This window comes from Phaenicophaeus curvirostris, chromosome 9 (assembly GCF_032191515.1).
Source record: "Phaenicophaeus curvirostris isolate KB17595 chromosome 9, BPBGC_Pcur_1.0, whole genome shotgun sequence".
NCBI lineage: Eukaryota > Metazoa > Chordata > Aves > Cuculiformes > Cuculidae > Phaenicophaeus > Phaenicophaeus curvirostris.
Genome location: NC_091400.1, coordinates 7,055,001 through 7,074,416, shown reverse-complemented (window position 1 = coordinate 7,074,416; position 19,416 = coordinate 7,055,001). Strand labels below are relative to the sequence as shown.

The following is a 19,416-nucleotide window of genomic DNA, read 5'->3' as shown; positions in this document are numbered from 1 at the left end:
CAGTAGCAGTTTTAGCTCAAGTAAAAACTTGCCAAAAATCTCTGCTCATTTGGCAAAAGCATCCTTCTAGAAATTGTGTTTACTGTCATCTACAGCCTTATATTAAGCTGAATTTAAGTATTAACTGAAAGGCCTGCTGAAATAAACACTGTACTAGAACTACGTTGTACTCAGCCATGGAGACAGAGCTCAGCTCGTCCACTTGCTATTTGACTGAAAGAAGAGATAAAAATGTTATTTAATACTCTCAGAATTGCCAAGACAAAAGGCATGTTCCATCTATCTATAATTTCAAGTTGAGCTCGCCCTATTTTCAAGAATATACAAATTATTTCAGAAATCATGACCAAGCTATCCAGTTCTTATCACGAAATACTAGATTACTACCAAATACTATCATCATGCTTTTTAACTGCTGATTCAGGTCCATGCTACACAGTTCCACATAACCAGTAAAAAAATGGGTTTTTTTAAGACCCCTATATTAAAAGCAAACATCAGACTGAAAAAAATATGACTAATGAAGGTAAGGTCGAGCAATCAAGGGGCAAGTCAGAACTCCAATACATTTCATTTTAGCCTTCAAAAATGAGATTTTAAACAATGAGTGAGTGATTTCAACATGGGACATAGTTGGAGCAAAAAGGTGTGTCGTCTGATTAGTGATCTGCTAGAGAGATTTCCTTCAATAACTTCTCAAAAAACCATTTGCTTCTGATTGATCGTAACTGCAGCATAGAAGATGTTAACAGTGTATTAGACAGAAAAAAAATACAACTCAACAATCCCATCTAAACATGGAGGAATTCTAAGTAGCGACAATAAGGCAATGTGGCTGCTCTTCCCTACAATTTCTTCCCATGTAAATGTCTTTAAAAGTGCTTGGAATTTTTTATCCTTTTTGGGGGGAGTGGCAAAAGAAAACTCCTACTTGAACAAGGCACACAGCTGACTGTTGCAATATCCTCCTTGTGCTAAAGTTGGCTATGAACTTCCCTCTGCATGCAGACTGAACAGGGAGCTGGCAAGAACGACTGGCAGGAAACAAAGGTGAGATTAGAAAAGAGCATCTTTCTGTTCTGTGTAAATACATGGTGTTGCAGTTTACAATATAAAATAGAGTTACATCTGAACTCCAGTACCCAAGTGAATAATTAAGATCTTCACACAAATACTCATTTGTTTCCCCTGGAATATCCTCAAATAGCAGCAGTAACTAGAGGGGAAATAGTCAAACAGTCTTTTCTAAGAGAAGTGTCTGATTGGTTAGTGGAAAATTGATACAGTGGAGTGAAGAATAACTGATAAAGAGATAATCCAGTGTGGCAATGTAGTTCTGCAGCACTGTAGCTCCAGCCTTCATTGGGTGGTGAGTGTAGGGTGATGGAAGAAAAGGACGGGCTTCTGTTGTCTGCATTTGAAGTATGAGGGAGGCATGGTGTGAGCAAACTTCAGATGTGAAGAACAAAAGCCCGGTTTTCCTCTATACTGTCTTTAACTATATGATGGAGCCTAAAGCTGAAACATTGCACTATTAGATTTTTGCAGCTGATGTTCTGTTTATCAAGTTTTTCCTCTACAAAGCAGAGATGCAAATACCTGCATGTATTTATTCAGTGCATGCATAGCTTCATTTTCAGAGGCAGGGTCACTGTGTATGTTCTAACCTGACCTTAATTCATGCTGTAATTTCTCAGACTGTTACAATATATCATGCTCATTACTGGCATAACCAAACATTTCCCCAACAGCCTGTATTTAAAAAAAATATTTTAAATAACTTCTGCAAGGATTAAACATCCACAAATCTTTTCATTTTATATAAATGAATAATTTGGAGAAAAGAATAGTACTGAAGCTGGTGGTGGATCAGAGTATGCCAGTTACAGGAGCACTTAAGCGCCCATTGGCACAGCAAGACTCAAAGACCCTGTAGGTTTCAAAGAAACACTTCTTTTTTTCTCCTTCTAGAACTCTTTGCTTTCTAGTAAAGCTGCAACCACGATGTTCTCTCTCTTAATGCCACCATAAAAAATCAAAACACTTTAAAACAAATTGATGTCCTCTTTAATATAGTCATCACATCATCACAGTCCCCTTGCACCCTGCTTGGTGACAACCAGGGGGATGCACACCACACATCTCTCTCTTGCTTGCTCTCTCTCTCTCTTTTTTTTATTTTTTTTCCTTTAAGGCATTGAAGCGGGCAACAAAGAAGGAGAAAAAGACTGGGAGACACTCAATTGAGATATTGGCACCTTTGATTGACAAGATCTAATCAGCTTATCTCCACACTAATAAAGTTGATGGCCTGTGGAGCTGGTATATGTCCAGTTTCAAGTGAACTTTCAGTAGCCAAAGCCTCAAGGGCCAGGACTAAAACTGATCTTATCTAAACTGATTTAAATCAATCCCTAATGGACTATTTCAATTTGATCGATTTGAAAGGATGGAAACCTGTAACCACTTGACTGAATTGTCTTGACTCATGCTGGCACCACTGGAGATTTGGTCAGATCCACAAACTATTTATCCTCAGTGAAACAATAGAGTGCAACTGATACACTTGTGAAATTATTTGACCCTCATTAAGATACCGTTCAGTTGATTGCAAGCCAGGCATTTCACAGAGCTACTTCTCTTGTATCTGCACTCAAAATATTTTGCAGTATGCTGTTCCAAAACTAGTGGACATTACATGCATAATTCCCTATGCCATTAACAGAGACACAACTGCTTTGCAGCTTATGAAGAATTTGATTTGTTTTTTCAGATTAACAGAGTCCTTTATGTTTTTTGAGGGGCTGCCTGTCCCACTGAAAATGGGATGGCAAAATGGAGCACTACAATGGGAATAATTTGAGCATTCAGATAGATTCCACTCACTAATAGCAGAATTAAGCAATTCACTTCTGAAGTTCTTGAAATGCATTTTACAAAGCTCAATGCACTTTCAGCTCCAGAACAACACATCGAGGAAACATACTTGGCTTATATTTTTTACATCATCCTGTGAAAAATCCTGACTTACTTTTCTCAGGTTCATCCATTGCTTTTAACTATGCAAAAAAATTTCATAGCATCAAACTGTCCCTAGATAAGTAAAATAATTTCTGAATTAAGAACTCCGATATTCACATAAACAAAGTAATACCTTTAGGAAAACATGGTAACATTATAAATAGAATCTTCTTAAGAGGTGGAACCATACACTTATGTGCGCTTTACAGATTCACCAAAGCATGAGCAGTGAAACCAGGTATTAGTAAAGTATTTTTCAGACAGTAGCACATACGAACACAATGTCTTGTGTTTAACAGAGGTAATTTAAGCACTTTATAAAGGAAGTGGTTTTTGGTATTAATGGTAGATTACAAAAAACCCTGAGCAATATTTTCATTCAGATTGAGGTTTTCAAGCTGTAATTGCTTTATACAAAATCCACTCTAGTGTTATCACTCAATATCATCTTCACTGCTGTACATCTGAAGATAATTTTGCAATAAAACTTAATTGATAGAGCTTATTTTTCACTAATCTCCTAATATAGAAAAATGAAAAAGTACTAACAGTCTGTATTATAAGCTATGACCCTCACAGTGCAGCATATTTCTAGTTTATCAAACTAAAATAGATCCATTTTATGGCATCAAATATTTTATATACTTTAATAGTGCAGAGACTTTTTCCCAAAATAGGAAGTAAATGGAAAATTCTCTTAATAAAGTCAAATGTGGAGAGTAAAACTAATTCAAAAAGAGGCTAAGCAGAACATCTTATGTCATGACATTACTAGCTTGTGCCCCACTGACCATCAGTGAAAAATCCCAAAATGTTTTAATTATGGATATTAGTAATTCTGCCATCAGTGACATCTATTGAGAAGTTAAATTCAGCGATTTTACAGTTATAAACCGAACCCCTTCTGACATACCACATAAGCTATATTCTAAGCAAGACTTTTTAAAAATTAAAACATTGTAGATGATATATTCCTTTTTCTTTTAGGTAAGTTAGACCTTGTATCAGTCCTAAGAGCTCCTCATCAGTTAAGTAAACAGTTCCAGTGATTACAGATAATATTAAAAGGGAAAATAAAGCTTTAGATATTCACAGCAGAGGACTGGGAGTTTGAATTCATAAGGCTATTTCTTGAAGTCCAGTATGCCTTAAAGACAAGACTTCCAAAGCAGAGAAATCACCAGGTGCCAGACATCCATCAAGGAACCATGGCATAATCTTTATAATCCTGGGAGCCAGAGCCATGACGAGATACAGCCACCGTAGCACAGTGTTTCTGAGCAGACTAGATACCTTCCAGGTTGAAATACAAAGTGGCCTGCAGAGTCAAGGAGCCACATACGGCTCACAATCAAGAGTTTGTCTGGTTGCCCCAGACTTTATTTCCAGTTCTACTACTAAAATTCTGATAGACCACAGACAATTTGGCACTTTGAATACCTGGGTGTTGCTGTGCAATCTCTGTGGTCTCAAGAGACAGCCCTAAACTGTAAAACTGACATGCTCTCCCTCTACACCTGCAGAGGAACCACGAACTTGCCATCCTCCGCAGATCTGCCACCTTCCTGCATCACTTCTGTTTTGGTCTCTAGTAGAAGGATTCAAGCACCTTGGTTGCTCAATGACTCAAAATACCAGAAAGAAGCAGGGGGAACTGTCTCTACTATATGGGATGTCTATATAGGCTTATAGATACCATCCCTCCTGACCATTCACGACTTCTTAAGTAAGACAGAAGTGATATCGCATATCACCACAACTTCCCAGAACTGCACTAGCCTCATTTATCTGAACTTTTCAGATTAAACTAGCTTGGTGCTACTGCTTTTTGGGGTTTTTTGTTTGTTTTGTTTTTTCTTTTTTAAATTAACCTCACTGTGCTTTGTTCTGCCTATCTAAACAATGAGTATAATATTGACTCTTGTCTCTCAAGAGGATAACATGGATGTACAAATGAAGTTCTGTGAGCTCATGATATTAATGGGCAAAACCATACAGCCATCAAACTGGCAAAATACCTGCAGCCACTTCAGTTATTGCAAAAACTAAACTATTGCTTTATTTTTGCATTTGAACATGTCTCACACTGTTGTTTAATGAAGGAAAAGTTTTCTAAACATAGCAATCAGTTTTCCAAGATCACTGCAGATGTATCAGACAGAATTAATGACTGTAAAAAGCTGACAGACTTACGCTTTGTCTTCTGTGAATGAAAACACTACTCTCCAGACCAGATAAAAATCAGCCTCTGCCTTTTTTGGCAGTCAGATCATAACAAGGCCAAAGTAATATTGAATCATTTATGAGGTTTTAAAGTTTAAATATCAAAGTGATATATATGCAGAAGAACTGTTATGACATTTGAATTTCAGCAATAGGCATTTCAAACTATGTAAAACCTGACTTTTCCATGTTTATATACAGAACCTGCTACGGTACAAAACAACACCTCTCCATCAATACTTTGTCATTTAAAACTTCTCTTTTTCATGTAGTCACATCGTTATATTTCAGCTTGCTGCAGAGCAGATTCTTGCCTAGAAACCTGTCTTCCTTATGCAAATAGGAAAAATCTACTGTATATTAATTATGATTTTTACAGTGATCACTTTTAGTCTCCTCATTTCCAGTAGACAGTCTTTCATCCTCTTTATAATTCACGTAGAAAGGTTCTTCTTGCAGCTAAAATATAGTACCTCTATGCAATGTTTTGATGAAGTACACCAGAGAAAATGAAATGAACTGGACTACCCAAAAAAGAAAAACAATACAGGTGATATACAACTGTTCGGGGTATTATTTTCATGAGATATGGGAAACAACACGTACTGCACATCAGTTATTCCATACTGTATAATGCCTGTCTCCTAAACCTTCTAACAGCCAGGATTGAAATGTTTTGACATGATGATCTCTAGGTAGAAATTCTGAAGGCATTAAAATACAGATATAAATAGGTGATAATGAAGAACAAAATGCGTACCGTTTTCTTGCAGTCATAGTTTGCAAATTAACAAGCTGATATTGATTTTTCTTTGAGGTCAATAACAGCATTTATTGATCTGCGAAGTTAATACTCACTGAGGTCAATATTGTATCTCAGGGGTCAACAAGTCTGGATACTGATTTCTATTTCCTGTCCATATATAAATATTCCATAGGCAAAAGGGGCAAATTTTATCTTTGGAGATAATAAAGCACTGTACCTGACCTGATACAACACACCCCCCAAAACATTAGAAGTTAAGAATAGAGTCTACTTGGATCATTTTCAAACACTTTTCAAACACTCAAAACCTTGTATTAATCTAGAAGTACTGTCTTCATGGACTATAACTTCAGTTCTGAACTTAATGTCTCCCAAGTACAGAACAGACATTCCTGGTATTATTTCCCAATACCAAAAATGAATCAATTTTAGAAGCCACTTGATATCAAGAAGATATTAACATACTTTACCAAATCAAATTAAAGCTCATAGAAAAGAAGTAGCCAAATAACAGTTGTGGACTTTCTGGCCCTCTATTCTGCTCTTGTGAGAACTCAGCTTGAGTATTGCGTTTGGCTCTGGAGTCCTCAGCAAAGGAAGGACATGGATCTGTTGGAGCAAGTGAGAGGAGGCCATGGAGATGATCAGAAGGATGGAGCACCTCCCATATGAGGACAGTCTGGCAGAGTTGGGGTTGTTCAGCCTGAAGAAGAGAAGGCTCCAGGGGGACCTTACAGCAACCTTCCTAAAGGGAGCCTACAGGAGAGCTGGGGAGGGGCTCATTATCAGGTATAGGAGGAGGGGTGGCAGTTTTAAGCTGAACTAGGGGAGATTTAGATGAGATTTTAGGAAGAAATGTTTTCCTGTGAGGGTGAGGAGGCACTGGCACAGGTTGCCCAGAGAAGATGTGGCTGCCCCATCCCTGGAGCTGTTCAAGGCCAGGCTGGATGGGGCTTTGATCAACCTGATCCAGTGGGAGGTGTCCCTGCCAACGGCAGGGGGTTGCACCTGGATGATATTTAAGGTCCCTTCTGACCCAAACCATTCTGTGATTCTTAGGTTTTTCTTATGTCTCATTCTTTCCAACATTATCTACAGCAAAGTGAAGATAAGCTTTCCTGCCACCACCTACCAACTCTAGCTCAGGCCCTTGTAAAATCAAGCTATCTTCTTCTGATTTGTAGTCTGTTACTCAAGCATTCACACATTTAAAGAAAAACCAGAGATGAGCAATTGGACTCCTGGTAATATGCACAGACAAGTATCGATGAACGTCTGTGTGCAAACAGCTGGGAAGGGAATAGATTTCAGCCCATACAGGTATTTTTGCATCCAGATACTCCATCATAACAAACAGTCAATAATGTAACATCTCAAAATATGGTTACATATCAAATTTCTGAAGAATTCTATTTGTGTGAAGAGACACTATCAAACTTACAGCACAAACAAAGCACAGCGTGCCCATAACTGGCAAGCATAAAAAATAGCTAACAGGGATGCTACAAAACTTTAATAATATTCAGCATATTTGCAGAACTTTACAATTCAAAAACTTTTTATGATCATCATTATGCAAAGCAGGAAATGTTATTTTATGCATGAATAAACTGTAACAGAAAGACTGATAGTCCACAAATTGTACAGAACTAAAACTATAAATACTCAGACTCCAGTCTTGTGTTGCAGATCTGAGTGAAAAGACGGGTTATCTGTTTTTTGGCAACATTACCTTTCTTCAGGTGTTTGAGCAAGCAAATATTCAACACAACAGGACACAATATAAAGCTCTTTCCAGTGTTAATTCAATTATTTTACCCGCCCGTATCAAAATTTTGCTTCAAATTGCATGAATTTACAAGGCAAACATTAATTTGCTACCAAAACAGTAATGCCCAGACAACATGTATATGCAACGGTGCAAGTCTGTTACGCAGAGCATTACAGATGAAAAAAAGGTCTTATTTTTTACAAACAGTTGAAGTTTTTTAAATGCTTTAAGAAACATAATTATGCAAATAAGTATCTATGTAACTAAGAGGAAAACGAAGACAACCAGTAAACATTGCTCTTAACGAACACACAGAAATAACAGAAATACACATTTGATTTAATTTAGAAGCAAAAACCTGCAATTAAATAACTGCAGTCAATCTTATTTTGAAACGCTCGTTTAAATTATTTTCTTAATGAAACACTCACTCTGTTTGCATAGCCATTAAACATAGCAATTTCCACCAAAGGAAAACCTTTCAAATTCAATTTTCTCCCTCTGGGTAGTCAGGAGGATATGCCATACCTCCATATATTTCTTTAAGGGCTGTGTAGCTTATGGAATATTCTTCTAATTGGTTGTGAAGTTGTTTGGGTTTTTTTTTTTAATTTTGAATTTGAAATAACTTTCTTGGAAAAAGGAGGTTAAAAATGTTAATTTGTTGTTTTAGCAGCTGAATAAAACTGCTGAAAAAATATCACTAACATGGGGAAAACAGTAAAGTTTATCCAAGTATATTTTAAATTTACAAATTATTTATTTATTCCACAAATACAGCACTATCTCAATTTCTGTGGGCCGGATTTTGTAGAAGTATATGTAAATGTCTCTTCCAAAAATGGAGTTAAGTTCCCACAATTACTTTGGAAAATGGTACAGCAGGTCTATAATCAATTTCTTCCCTTTGATGTAGGTAACTTAACTGCTTAATGCAGAAAAAGAAAATAAATCCTAACCGCAGCTCCACAATTTATTGTATCTGATCCTGAATCCTGTGTACTTAAGTTTCATCCAGTCCCACTTTTATATGAACTTAGAACAAGAGAGCAGACTTAATAGCAATTTATTTACTTCTTAACTCATCATGAACTAGTCATAGTAAGTAACATTTTTTTTCTGCAACTGCTGGGTTATTTAGAATCTAACATAATTAAGACAGTAGTTTTTAGCACAATAAATTGGAATGACAAAAATTAGGGACAGTGTTAAAATTAACATCTACTATAAGTACTTATAGTAAATACTTATTCTAGTCCATAACTTATTTATAAAGCTTATACTGATGATAGAAGTTTTGTTATATAGAATATTTTATGGCATATGCATTAAAAAACCCTACACTTGACTCATTAACATTTGCAGAAAACTCTGAACTCACCAATTTAAACTCATTCAAGAAAATATCATCGTTTCTAGATTGGATTTAAAATACATCCTCACTATAGATTTGAAAACATTAATTTAAAAAAAATAAAATACAGAAAAAAGAGAAGTATGTGGAATCGACATTTCATTCTTAATGCTTCTCTACCTGATATTTCACTACTGAAAAATACAGCACTGGATCAGCAGAAGCACTCGGATACAGAGTAAAGCAAATATAAACAGTCATTTTCACAAAACTTCTCAGGATGGCATTCAAGCCAATTATTGTAGCAGTCAAGTGCTAAGACATTCAACACATGGAAATCTTACAATGCTCAATTATAAAAATCATTAATATTTTCAAGACAGATAAATGTAGAAATACTACACCTATGTGAATAACAAAATAGCAAAGACTGAACCATTCCCTTCATCTAACCATTCTGCATATTGTCTGTCTAGATCCTGCTAAACAGGAACCAGCTCCCCAGATACATGAATGTTCTCCAATATCTTCACACGTATAGAGCCATGGAGGCCATAAACTATGAAAAAGCTCATAGTAGAGACCAGACAAGCAGATGTAAGAGATTTATCTTTGCAAGATAATGTGAATCCTGTGATTTATGTCACAAAAATGCAAACCACAACAATTAGTTACTCATGATACTTGGATTCAGAAACCTTGGACTGAGCTTGACCTCAGTATACACGAACAGAAACATGTCATGGAATGGTTTGGGTTGGAAGGGACCTTGAAGCCCACCCAGTTCCAACCCCCTGCCACAGGTAGAGACACCCCCCACTGGATCAAGTTGTTCAAAGCCTCATCCAAACTGGTCTTGCAAACTGTTTTGGAAATGTACTGAGCAAAATAGACAACCTCTCTTCCCCAGCAGACAAATGAATGTATGTGCACACACACAGTTGCAATTCAATATGTAAAAATTTATGCTCTGCCGATAACTGAGCATATTTACAACCCCGAGCATTTATTGCAATTGTGATTATTAGGCTGAGAGTATAAAATTTCATATAAAATTTTACATTTACATTTTTGGAGCTAGTGAAGTAATATGAGGTAAATATTAGCAAATAGCAGAAAAACAACCACAAGGCAATGCGCAGCTGATCCTGCTAGGACTGAGGCAAGAGCTGGCAAAATATGGAAGAACACAAAATCACAGAACCTGTAGGAGGACTCTCCATTGAAGTAAATAAGTGAGTATGAAGAAAACAAAAAGGCACTCTTGGATCAAGAAAAGATGTAGAGAAACAAGAATGGACAAATGTGTCTAAGTCGCCTGTGACAGGCTGATATAAAATTGTGAATCTGTAGTTTACAAAGCCATGAACAACAATTTTGTGGGTCTACAGTTCCTTACAACAGCCGGTCACAAATAACTAGCAGTAGTTTTGCAAAAGAAACCTATAACAACACAAAGAAAATTACAGTGCTAGTTCAGAAGGAAGACTGGTACTGCAGATCAGCACTTGAACTCACTCTGACATGAAATCGAGTCAGACTGTAAAGAATTGCCTACATTCAACTCCTTACTCTTTCTATAAGAATGGCATTAATTTTAAATATACAGTGGATACATCTACTTTGTAATCAAGCAAAAGGGCTATCAGGTTAAAAAATGCCTTAATGTTCAAAAGTGAGACAGTACAGACAAAATCTGACTGAAAACCAAGAAAGTTTTGATCTAAAAATAGAGACTTGGGTGGTCAGCATTACTTGCAAGAATCAGGATATGTCCAAACCTGACATACATTGCACAAGCAGACACTTCAACTGAGACTGAGGTAAGTTTCTATTACGTTCAGCATTTACTGAACTTATATGTTTGCATATGCAACATTTTGACAATTATTTGGACTATAAATGTCAGAAAGTACAGGAGAAAATAAATTTTATAAGTGAGGTAGTTAAATCATTAGCATAAAATCCTACGATATGACTTAAACTAGATGAAATAATATTATCCTGATAAGCTGCTCTTCAATCATACCAGAGTGAGAACAATGTTTTTCAATCATCTGCTTCTATGTCTTTCATCGAAACACAAGTCTGAGCTTTTCTCCACCAGAAAAAAGGGTATTTGTGTAACTATGACTCTTCAGTCCTAACTTGTAAAATGGCAAAATACTGCACTTGAAAGATGATCTACCATGAAAATCCTTTTGATACTGACTTTACCTAGAAAAGTATGTTCAATACAAATAAATTTTTTAATGTTAAACTTTGTTCTTTAGCGCAATTGGAGAAAAACACTGTTAGCCTGACAGGAAGTAGAGGTAGAAGGCTTCAAACAACAAATATAAAAAACCAACCCAGGGCGAAATTTTATTTTGTCAAGTCTAAGCTCATCAACTTTTCTTCTTGATGTAGGTTGTATACAAAGAGTCTTTGCCCAACAAGACCTCATGCTGTGCGAATTCAGCCATGCCCATGTTGTGAAAAATCTGTTAAAACCTACTGAAAGTAATGTTGTTTACTTAGGCACCCAAAATAACAATTCAGCAAAGTCTGACTTTTATGAAATATAGAACTTATATTCTGTGGACAATGAAATCACCAAATGATGCCATTAAATTAGCAGGGTGTCAATATATTTGAAAATCAAAAGGTAGACTTTTAATTCTATTCAACTGCGCTCTTTTAAATGTTGTAAGAGATTGAATGTCATTGCCAAGCCAGTATCACTTGGTAGCAATTCATTCCACATGGTGAAAGTTCAAAAGAAGTGGTTGTGGTATACAACAAGAGGAAGAGAAGAAATCATAGGCAAAAGGAAAGAGTGTCTAGGGACAATACATCAGGATTTGAAATACCAGAGCATGTTAGATAGAATTCTGACATCTCTCAGTGATACCTAAGCATGGTGGTTGACAGTGTTGTATAAATGAGGAAAGAGAATACATATATAGAGAGGAAAGACAAACTGGTGGCTTTTCCTATTATCCCTGTGCCAACCCCAAGCAGTTTGTAGAGTTTACTCAGACTGCTAGAAACAAAAGCTACTATTTATTTATTTTTTTTATTTTTATCCTTCTTCCCTTTATTTCCCTTACCTGCTTAGAACTGGATAACAAACTCCCAAATGTTATTAAAGCGGGGAAACCTACCTGAGGTTAAATAATTAAAAAACTGAAAGAAGCAGGTAGCATAACTTCAGACCAAAAACTATAACCACATAGTTTGACTTGAAACCTTCATATTTTTATTACAACACAAGTCTTCAAACACTTTGCTATGAACTTAGGAGTAAGCTGCAATGAATACCTTCACCAATAAAAATCATCTTATATATTAAAGAAAGAGGTTCAGCAACAAAAAAGATTATGTCGAAATGCTGGTTTTAGTGATTCAGTAAGAGGTTATTTCTGGTAGAACAGTCCACAGAGCAGAGGTGGTGCAATACAGTGCTTTAGTTCAGTTTATAATTCAGATATCAATATTATTCACAGTTATTCTATGACAAGTGTAAAGTGTTCCTGAAAATATACACAGATGTCAACCTATATGATTATTTGTTGGGAATGCACACAGGAAGTAATTAAGCATAAAGTTTCTGATACATGAAACAAAATGTTTCCATTGTTCTGGCATGGAATAAAAATCCACAATCTGAATACTATTTTGCTACATATAATACAGTAGCTTTAAGAAATTATCGCAATGTTTTGCTCATCCAAAAGTCAGCCTTAAACAAACTTATTTCAACTGGATGCCAGTTCCAAACAAGACTGAAGTTCAGTTGTCTCGTGGCACAATAATGAATTCCTGGACATTAATGAACATTTAAAATAACCTGGGACTTCTATGAGAACAGGCGACAAAATGGCCAAATTAGGATCACTGTTTTTCCTATTATACCTTAGCAAATCTGTACTACCAAGCAGATTTGACATTCCTTATTTGCTGCATTAATGGTATAATCCCAAACCTACTGATGTTAAAGCAAAGATAAGCATTCTTTTTATTAGAATTCCAGTTGAAAGGTGCTGAGTACCGAAAAGGTAAGCTTTTACAGAAATGGTCTTACAGTAATGCATAGACTGCGAAAAACTCTACAAAAAAAAAAAAAAAGTTATTTTCTCATCTCTTAGTTGGAAAAGACTTTTTTGGTACTTTGAAGCAGTTAGAGGACAGTACTTAAATAATGAAAATTCACCATTTCCTTACTTTATGGTAAGGACTTTATGTACTTGAAAATATATGAATATATTCAAATGCAGGATATAGGTTTATTGAGACAATAGACACAAATGCAGAGGGCCACTGAGCAGAATAAAGAGACTTTGAACAATACTACACAAGGCAGAAGATTACTGCACAAACTTTTCATGACCACAAACATGCAAAGCCTATCCTGCTGTTGAATCAAATTTTTAAGATGAAACACAGACCTAAGGAAAATGGGGACGGTGCCAGAGTTTAAATAAATACGTGCAGGAGTTTCTGGATAAAGTATTCAAGCGAAATCTGGAGCTGGGAACAGGGATGTCAGGACTGGGAAGGCTGGTGAGAGGGAGGGAAGGAGGATGGAAATGCCCGGAGGGAGGAGGTGGCAGATACGAAGCTGGAGGGAGCACCTCAGCTCAGTAACTGCATAAGGACAAGCCAACACTTAATAGTCAAACTGAAGTTGTAAAAAACACTTTGCCAGCATCAACAACTGCACTGTAAAACACTAAGAAATAGAAACTGAGTTCTTGGGTTTGTTCATGCTGCTTCTGACTGTTTCAAGGCAGCAGCACTACCTGAACATGTTTCCCCACTACGACCATGGAGCTGGGATACTCCTGAGGCCTGACATCCTCAGAAACAAAAATCTCTCCCTATTTCTTCCTCCTCCTCGCTTAAAAGCCTGGACTACGAAAAAGGGCAGAGGGCTTAGAGATGTAGGAATGCAATATGCCACTTCAAAATGGATTTCTGAAACAATAAACAGATTTTAATAGAAATAAGCCAGCAAAGAAAAAATTATACATGAAACATGAAATATCATTGCTGGCAGCAGAAACAGGGATCGTGAAAAAGCTCTCTCTCTTGGTGACTGGAAACTGCAAAAAAACCTCATTTAACTATAGAAACTTTGGATTAAGATTTCAGTAGAAAGATGTTCTGGCATATCAAAGAAACACCTGAGTAGGAGATATTGGTTTATGATCCAGAACTCAGAAGCTCTCTTTCTCTAATGAAATGCCTTACATATAGTATTCACATATACGCACATGAATAATTCATTAGAGTTGAGGTAGGTGGATATTAAGTGTAAATATCTGGGACAGGAATAGACTTTTTTTATTTAAAGCAAGGGCCATTAGAAGTTAAGTCCTGTTTTTCAGAACTTGGCTTCCATTTCCATACTCTTGTTTTTTTGGACTCAAATGGAACTGGAATATGCATGCACCTGAAGACAAAACAGGGGTGTGAAGGTCTAAGTGAAATTAATTAATACAAGCAAATTACTAAGTATACAAAATTACAACACAAAAAGAAGCAATTCCCTTTCCAATAGCCTAATGTAGCCCTACCTGTAGAAACAGCAGGGCTTGTTGTTCTGTTAAGTGAACACTGGGTGATAGAGTCATTTATTTTTTTTCTAAGCTGAGCAAACACTTTTTTAGTTTGATGATAGCAAAGCTTACTATATTGTCTACCTTAAAAGCCAATTGCCATCGTTTCCAACCATAATGGAATGGAAACAGTTCAATGGATACATGTATTTTAATTGTTATGCTTTCAGGTATTTTACATCAGCTCTGGTGTGCACCTTATAACACCTGAACAGCACAACAACTCCATGAAACGTGGAGGGAGAAGGTCCTTCAGGACATGTGCTTGGAGTTCAGACTGTTCCATTAGTAAAGGAGTCAGGAATCCAAACCTGGGGCATGCTGTTGTGGACAATGTGCTAGTACCTCAAATTCCATTAGTTACATCTGGCAAGACACATACTGAAGTTGTTTAAAAATAGTTCCTTATTCACGCTACAGGCTCTGACGCTGAAGGCAGGAGCCTTCAGGAGCCCCCTATAAACATTCATTAACATGCTTTGACTGATCTTTCACCCAATTCTGCACCCAGCTAAGACAATAACTACTATAATTTTATAAGGAAGTAAACATGCTTCTTTATCTAATAAGACCTTACTTGCATTCCACCTAGAATACTTTGAGGTAGGTCTGACCACCTGCCTGCCAGTGAGGCTTCCAGTATACTACATCACATATTTATGGCTCAGCCCAGAAAGGGAGATTTGACTGTAGTTCATTACAACAGGTGAAAGCCACTGAAATTTGCTTGGATCCCGTAGTAGTAAGAATTATTCGTGTCACACAAAGGTGGGAAATAAGCTGTTGTGTTTCTTGCTTAGAGATACTTCTCCTTTAACTGTTTCAGAATTACATATTCCTGGGATTCCCAAAGAGTAAGGAGGATTGGAAAAAAAAACCCCAAACATTTTAAGCAACCTGAAGTCATGATTCAGAAGGATTTTCTGAAAATGGAACAAAAGAGTTTTTCTTCCTTTGATTCCTTTTCTTTAAAACACCATGTTAACATATTACAAAAGGGATATAGAAACAGAAGCCAAGACACAATTTTAAGATTCAATGCAAAGAGTGGTTCTATTACCCACAAATTACAAACTCTTCTAGTAGCACAGGTATTTCAGAGATTCAGAGCCACATCAGAAAATCCAATAACAGTCACTCATATACGTATGCTTGTTCTCAAATTACGCATAGCAAAAGCTATAGGAATATCTAATGTTCATAAAGGAAAAATATTAAAAACAAATACCTGCAACGTAGTTTTGCCAGGGAAGCCTGACAGCATTCAATGGTTGGATCTCTCTCTTAGCTTGTCATGAAAAAAAAGTGAAGTCTATATTATTTAACACCAGGATTTTTTTCCCTAGGAAGTATCTGGCAGTCAAGAAGAACTTACTGAAAGCAATTCACCTGCAGATGACAATGGTCCCCTGCAACAAGGTTTGCTCTTCTTCTCCTTGACAGCGTTTTACATTTGCATGCCAGTTCTATCTCTGAAGATGAATGAAACATATCGAATTGTTCCTCATTCAAAATATTTCTGTCTGAGCAAACATATCTAAGACTCGACAAAGAATCGGATACCTTGCTACGCTAGGCAAAATATGGAAGTTTCAAAATTCAGTTTGATGCTGTAGGAATTCGAGCACAGGAAATGGAATTTAGAAATCTCCCCCTCCAAAACAGAAAGAATTTTGTGATTAATCAGGATGAAATCAATAGACCCTCCTTTCAACTGAAACCAGCAATTTTTGTGCATTTTAAAAGATTTTCTCACATTCTAAAGCTATGCGGTCAGTCAAAACATAATGAAATTAAGAATACTGAGCTCTAGCATCATAAGTAATGAGTGGTGTTGGAAACGCCTGCTAACCAGACTGTAAACTTGCTTGACTGTTCCTCACCAGCAAAGAAGACTGTAGCATAAACCCAGAAAATTACCAGTCATTATTAAAACTTGCCCTACTTAGTGCAAACAATGGAGACCTTCATTACTTCAACAGCCTATGGTTTCCCTCATGTTTTAGCTCTGATGAACTTCCTGGTGTACCAAATCAGCTACTCACATACCTGTTGAATTTACAACAACCCTGTACAAATATTTAGAATAACGTTCTTCTCTTTACAGTAGGTCTTGAGTACTATGGAAATGGTTACCAGATACTAAGGCTCTGCTTAGTCCTTCACGGATTTCTGCATAGAATTAAGCATCCTCGGTGTCAACAAATGACAGCCAACAAACTATAAAAACTGACACTCAGTTCTGGATCAGGGTCTAGGACAAAACTCCACAGCCAGTCCTCCACAGGGCTGACTCTCTGGGGAGAGTCCCAAACTCTAACCCTAATCTTAAACTTAACCCTAACTGTAATCCTATTGTATTGTTTCTTAGAGATGGTAATACAAGTTGCATCCTGTTCAGGTAGAACCAAAGATGATGAATCAATGGCACCACTCAAAGAAGGGAGTCAGACCTTCCAACAGATCTCAGCTTGCATGAACAAACTGTATATAAGATGAAAGGGCTTATCAATTTAGAAGAAACAGGAAGAAAAGCTTCCAATTTACCATGGTAAGTTTCAGCAATAGTAATGTGAAAATGCATTAAATTAGCTACGTGATGTCAGATTAATCCTTAGATGATCACAAGGGCAGGTTAAAATAGTATATGTGTTTTTGCTGATTAAGGTAATAAGAAAGACCCACACGTGACTCATTCCAGAGGTGAAAATCATCCAGCTTCATTAGAATAAGCAATATATATCTCTCCATAATTGGACACTACATTAATAAAGTAGAATAGATACTTAAGGGTTGTCACCTCCACTTCCTCCTCATCACAGAATCACAGAATAGCTGAGGCAGGAAGAGATCTCCTGAGATCATCTAGTCAAATGCCCTGCTCAAGCAGGGTCATCTAGAGCCAGGACTTGGATTTTGAATAAGTTCAAAAATAGAGACTCCATAATTGCTTTGGGCTACTTATTTCAGTGTTTGACCATTCCCACAGTAAAAAATTCTTTTCTTGTGTTCAGATGGAATTTCACAGGTTTTAATTTGCGCCCATTGCCTCTTGTCCTGTCACTGGGCATTACTGAGAAGAGTCTGGCTCCCTCTTCTTCATCCCACCCCATCAGCTATTTATACATGCTTATAAGGTCCCCCTAAGCCTTCTCTTCTCCATGTTGAACAGCTTTCTCAAGCTCTCCTTGCACAAAAGATGCTTCAGTCCCTTAACATTCTTCACGTCTTTCTTCTACTAAGGAGCCCAGACCTGAAAACAGCACTCCAGGTGTGGCCTCACCAGTGCTGTGCAGGGAAGGACTTTGTGCAATTAAAGTAATAAGCAAGTCAAGACAGGGGCTAAGATGTGAACTCAATGATGAATTGATACTCCAAAACAGAATGGTTTATTATGACACCTCAATACATACAGGATCATACAGGAACTCCATAAGCAAGTTCGTTCATCACACTGAATATTCTCTCATACCTAGAATCACCATGATCCATGCCAGGAACTTAATATAATTAATCTGTTTCCATATAATGCAAATAACTACATTACAATGAAGTTTATATTTCCAAAATCATCATCTCAAAATTATTTAATATTAATATGACATAGAATATTGTTACACTATCAGTCTTCACAGAGTTTAGGGAATAAGAACTATATACCTATATCTTTCTATCTATCTCACTGCTCAAGATGAAAAGTAAAGACTGACATGAAGATGGGGTGAATTAGTGTGACTCTATGGAATTCAATGTAGTTTCACCTGGTTTTGATACAGAAAGACACCCTTTCCGTATAAATATACATTTGCACTCCAACCATATTTCTCAGAGATCACCATGGAGATATGCATGGAAAGTTAGCATGAGCATCATCTCTATAAAACAAATTCCACATGGAGTAAAAAAGGATATACAATATGTCTTCCCAAAAGGATAAGCCTGAATTTTTATATACTGTTTCTTTGTGAAAGATCTGGGCTCAGCTAAAGTGTAACAGGAACCACTTTTGACCAGTTTAAAATAGTCCTAAAAAACCCAGTTTCGACGTTTAATAGAACAGACCTGGAAATGTGCAGGAAAGCAAACCTAATTGCTGTCATATGCCCACCTCTACTAACATGTCATCCTTCAGATTAAGAGAATTAATTCTCTTTGTCCCCTTCAAAATCTACATTGTATCTTCCATACAACCATTTCATTATTGTGCACAGGACTAAGCCCAGAATAATTAAAATGCAGGCCCTTTAGTAATACCATTAACATAGCCATATTTAACTCTACAAGGGTTCAACTTAATTTACCTCTTAAATAAGGCTTGAATTCTAAAAAAGATATTGGAACATATCAATTAATTGGGACACTCTGCCAGAAAATTGCTTCACTGCTCAAACATATATTTTTTGAAACTTTCTGGAACTTTGCTTAGCCTTTATTCAAGGGGATTAGATTTTGAAGGCTTAACTATTGCTGGTTTAAAAAAAAAATTCACTACATGTTACTAGAACTTACTGAAAACATTTTGAAAATACCAACCCAAAAGTTGTAGTCAATAAAAAACCCATTAATTCAATAAATGAGCCTCAATTTTGCCTCCTCATAATTTTATTCCATCTACATATTTTGGGGTATGGTTTGTTTACTTCTTTCATTGCACAGAAACAGCTGCATAATCAGTCAC

The 19,416-nt window shown here is 36.6% G+C and overlaps 1 protein-coding gene across 4 annotated transcripts in view; it reads right to left on the bottom strand.

Moving 5' to 3' along the window:
* VTI1A (vesicle transport through interaction with t-SNAREs 1A) overlaps positions 1–19,416 on the bottom strand; it is a 272,765-nt gene that overhangs the window by 190,613 nt on the left and 62,736 nt on the right. The window lies entirely within an intron of this gene.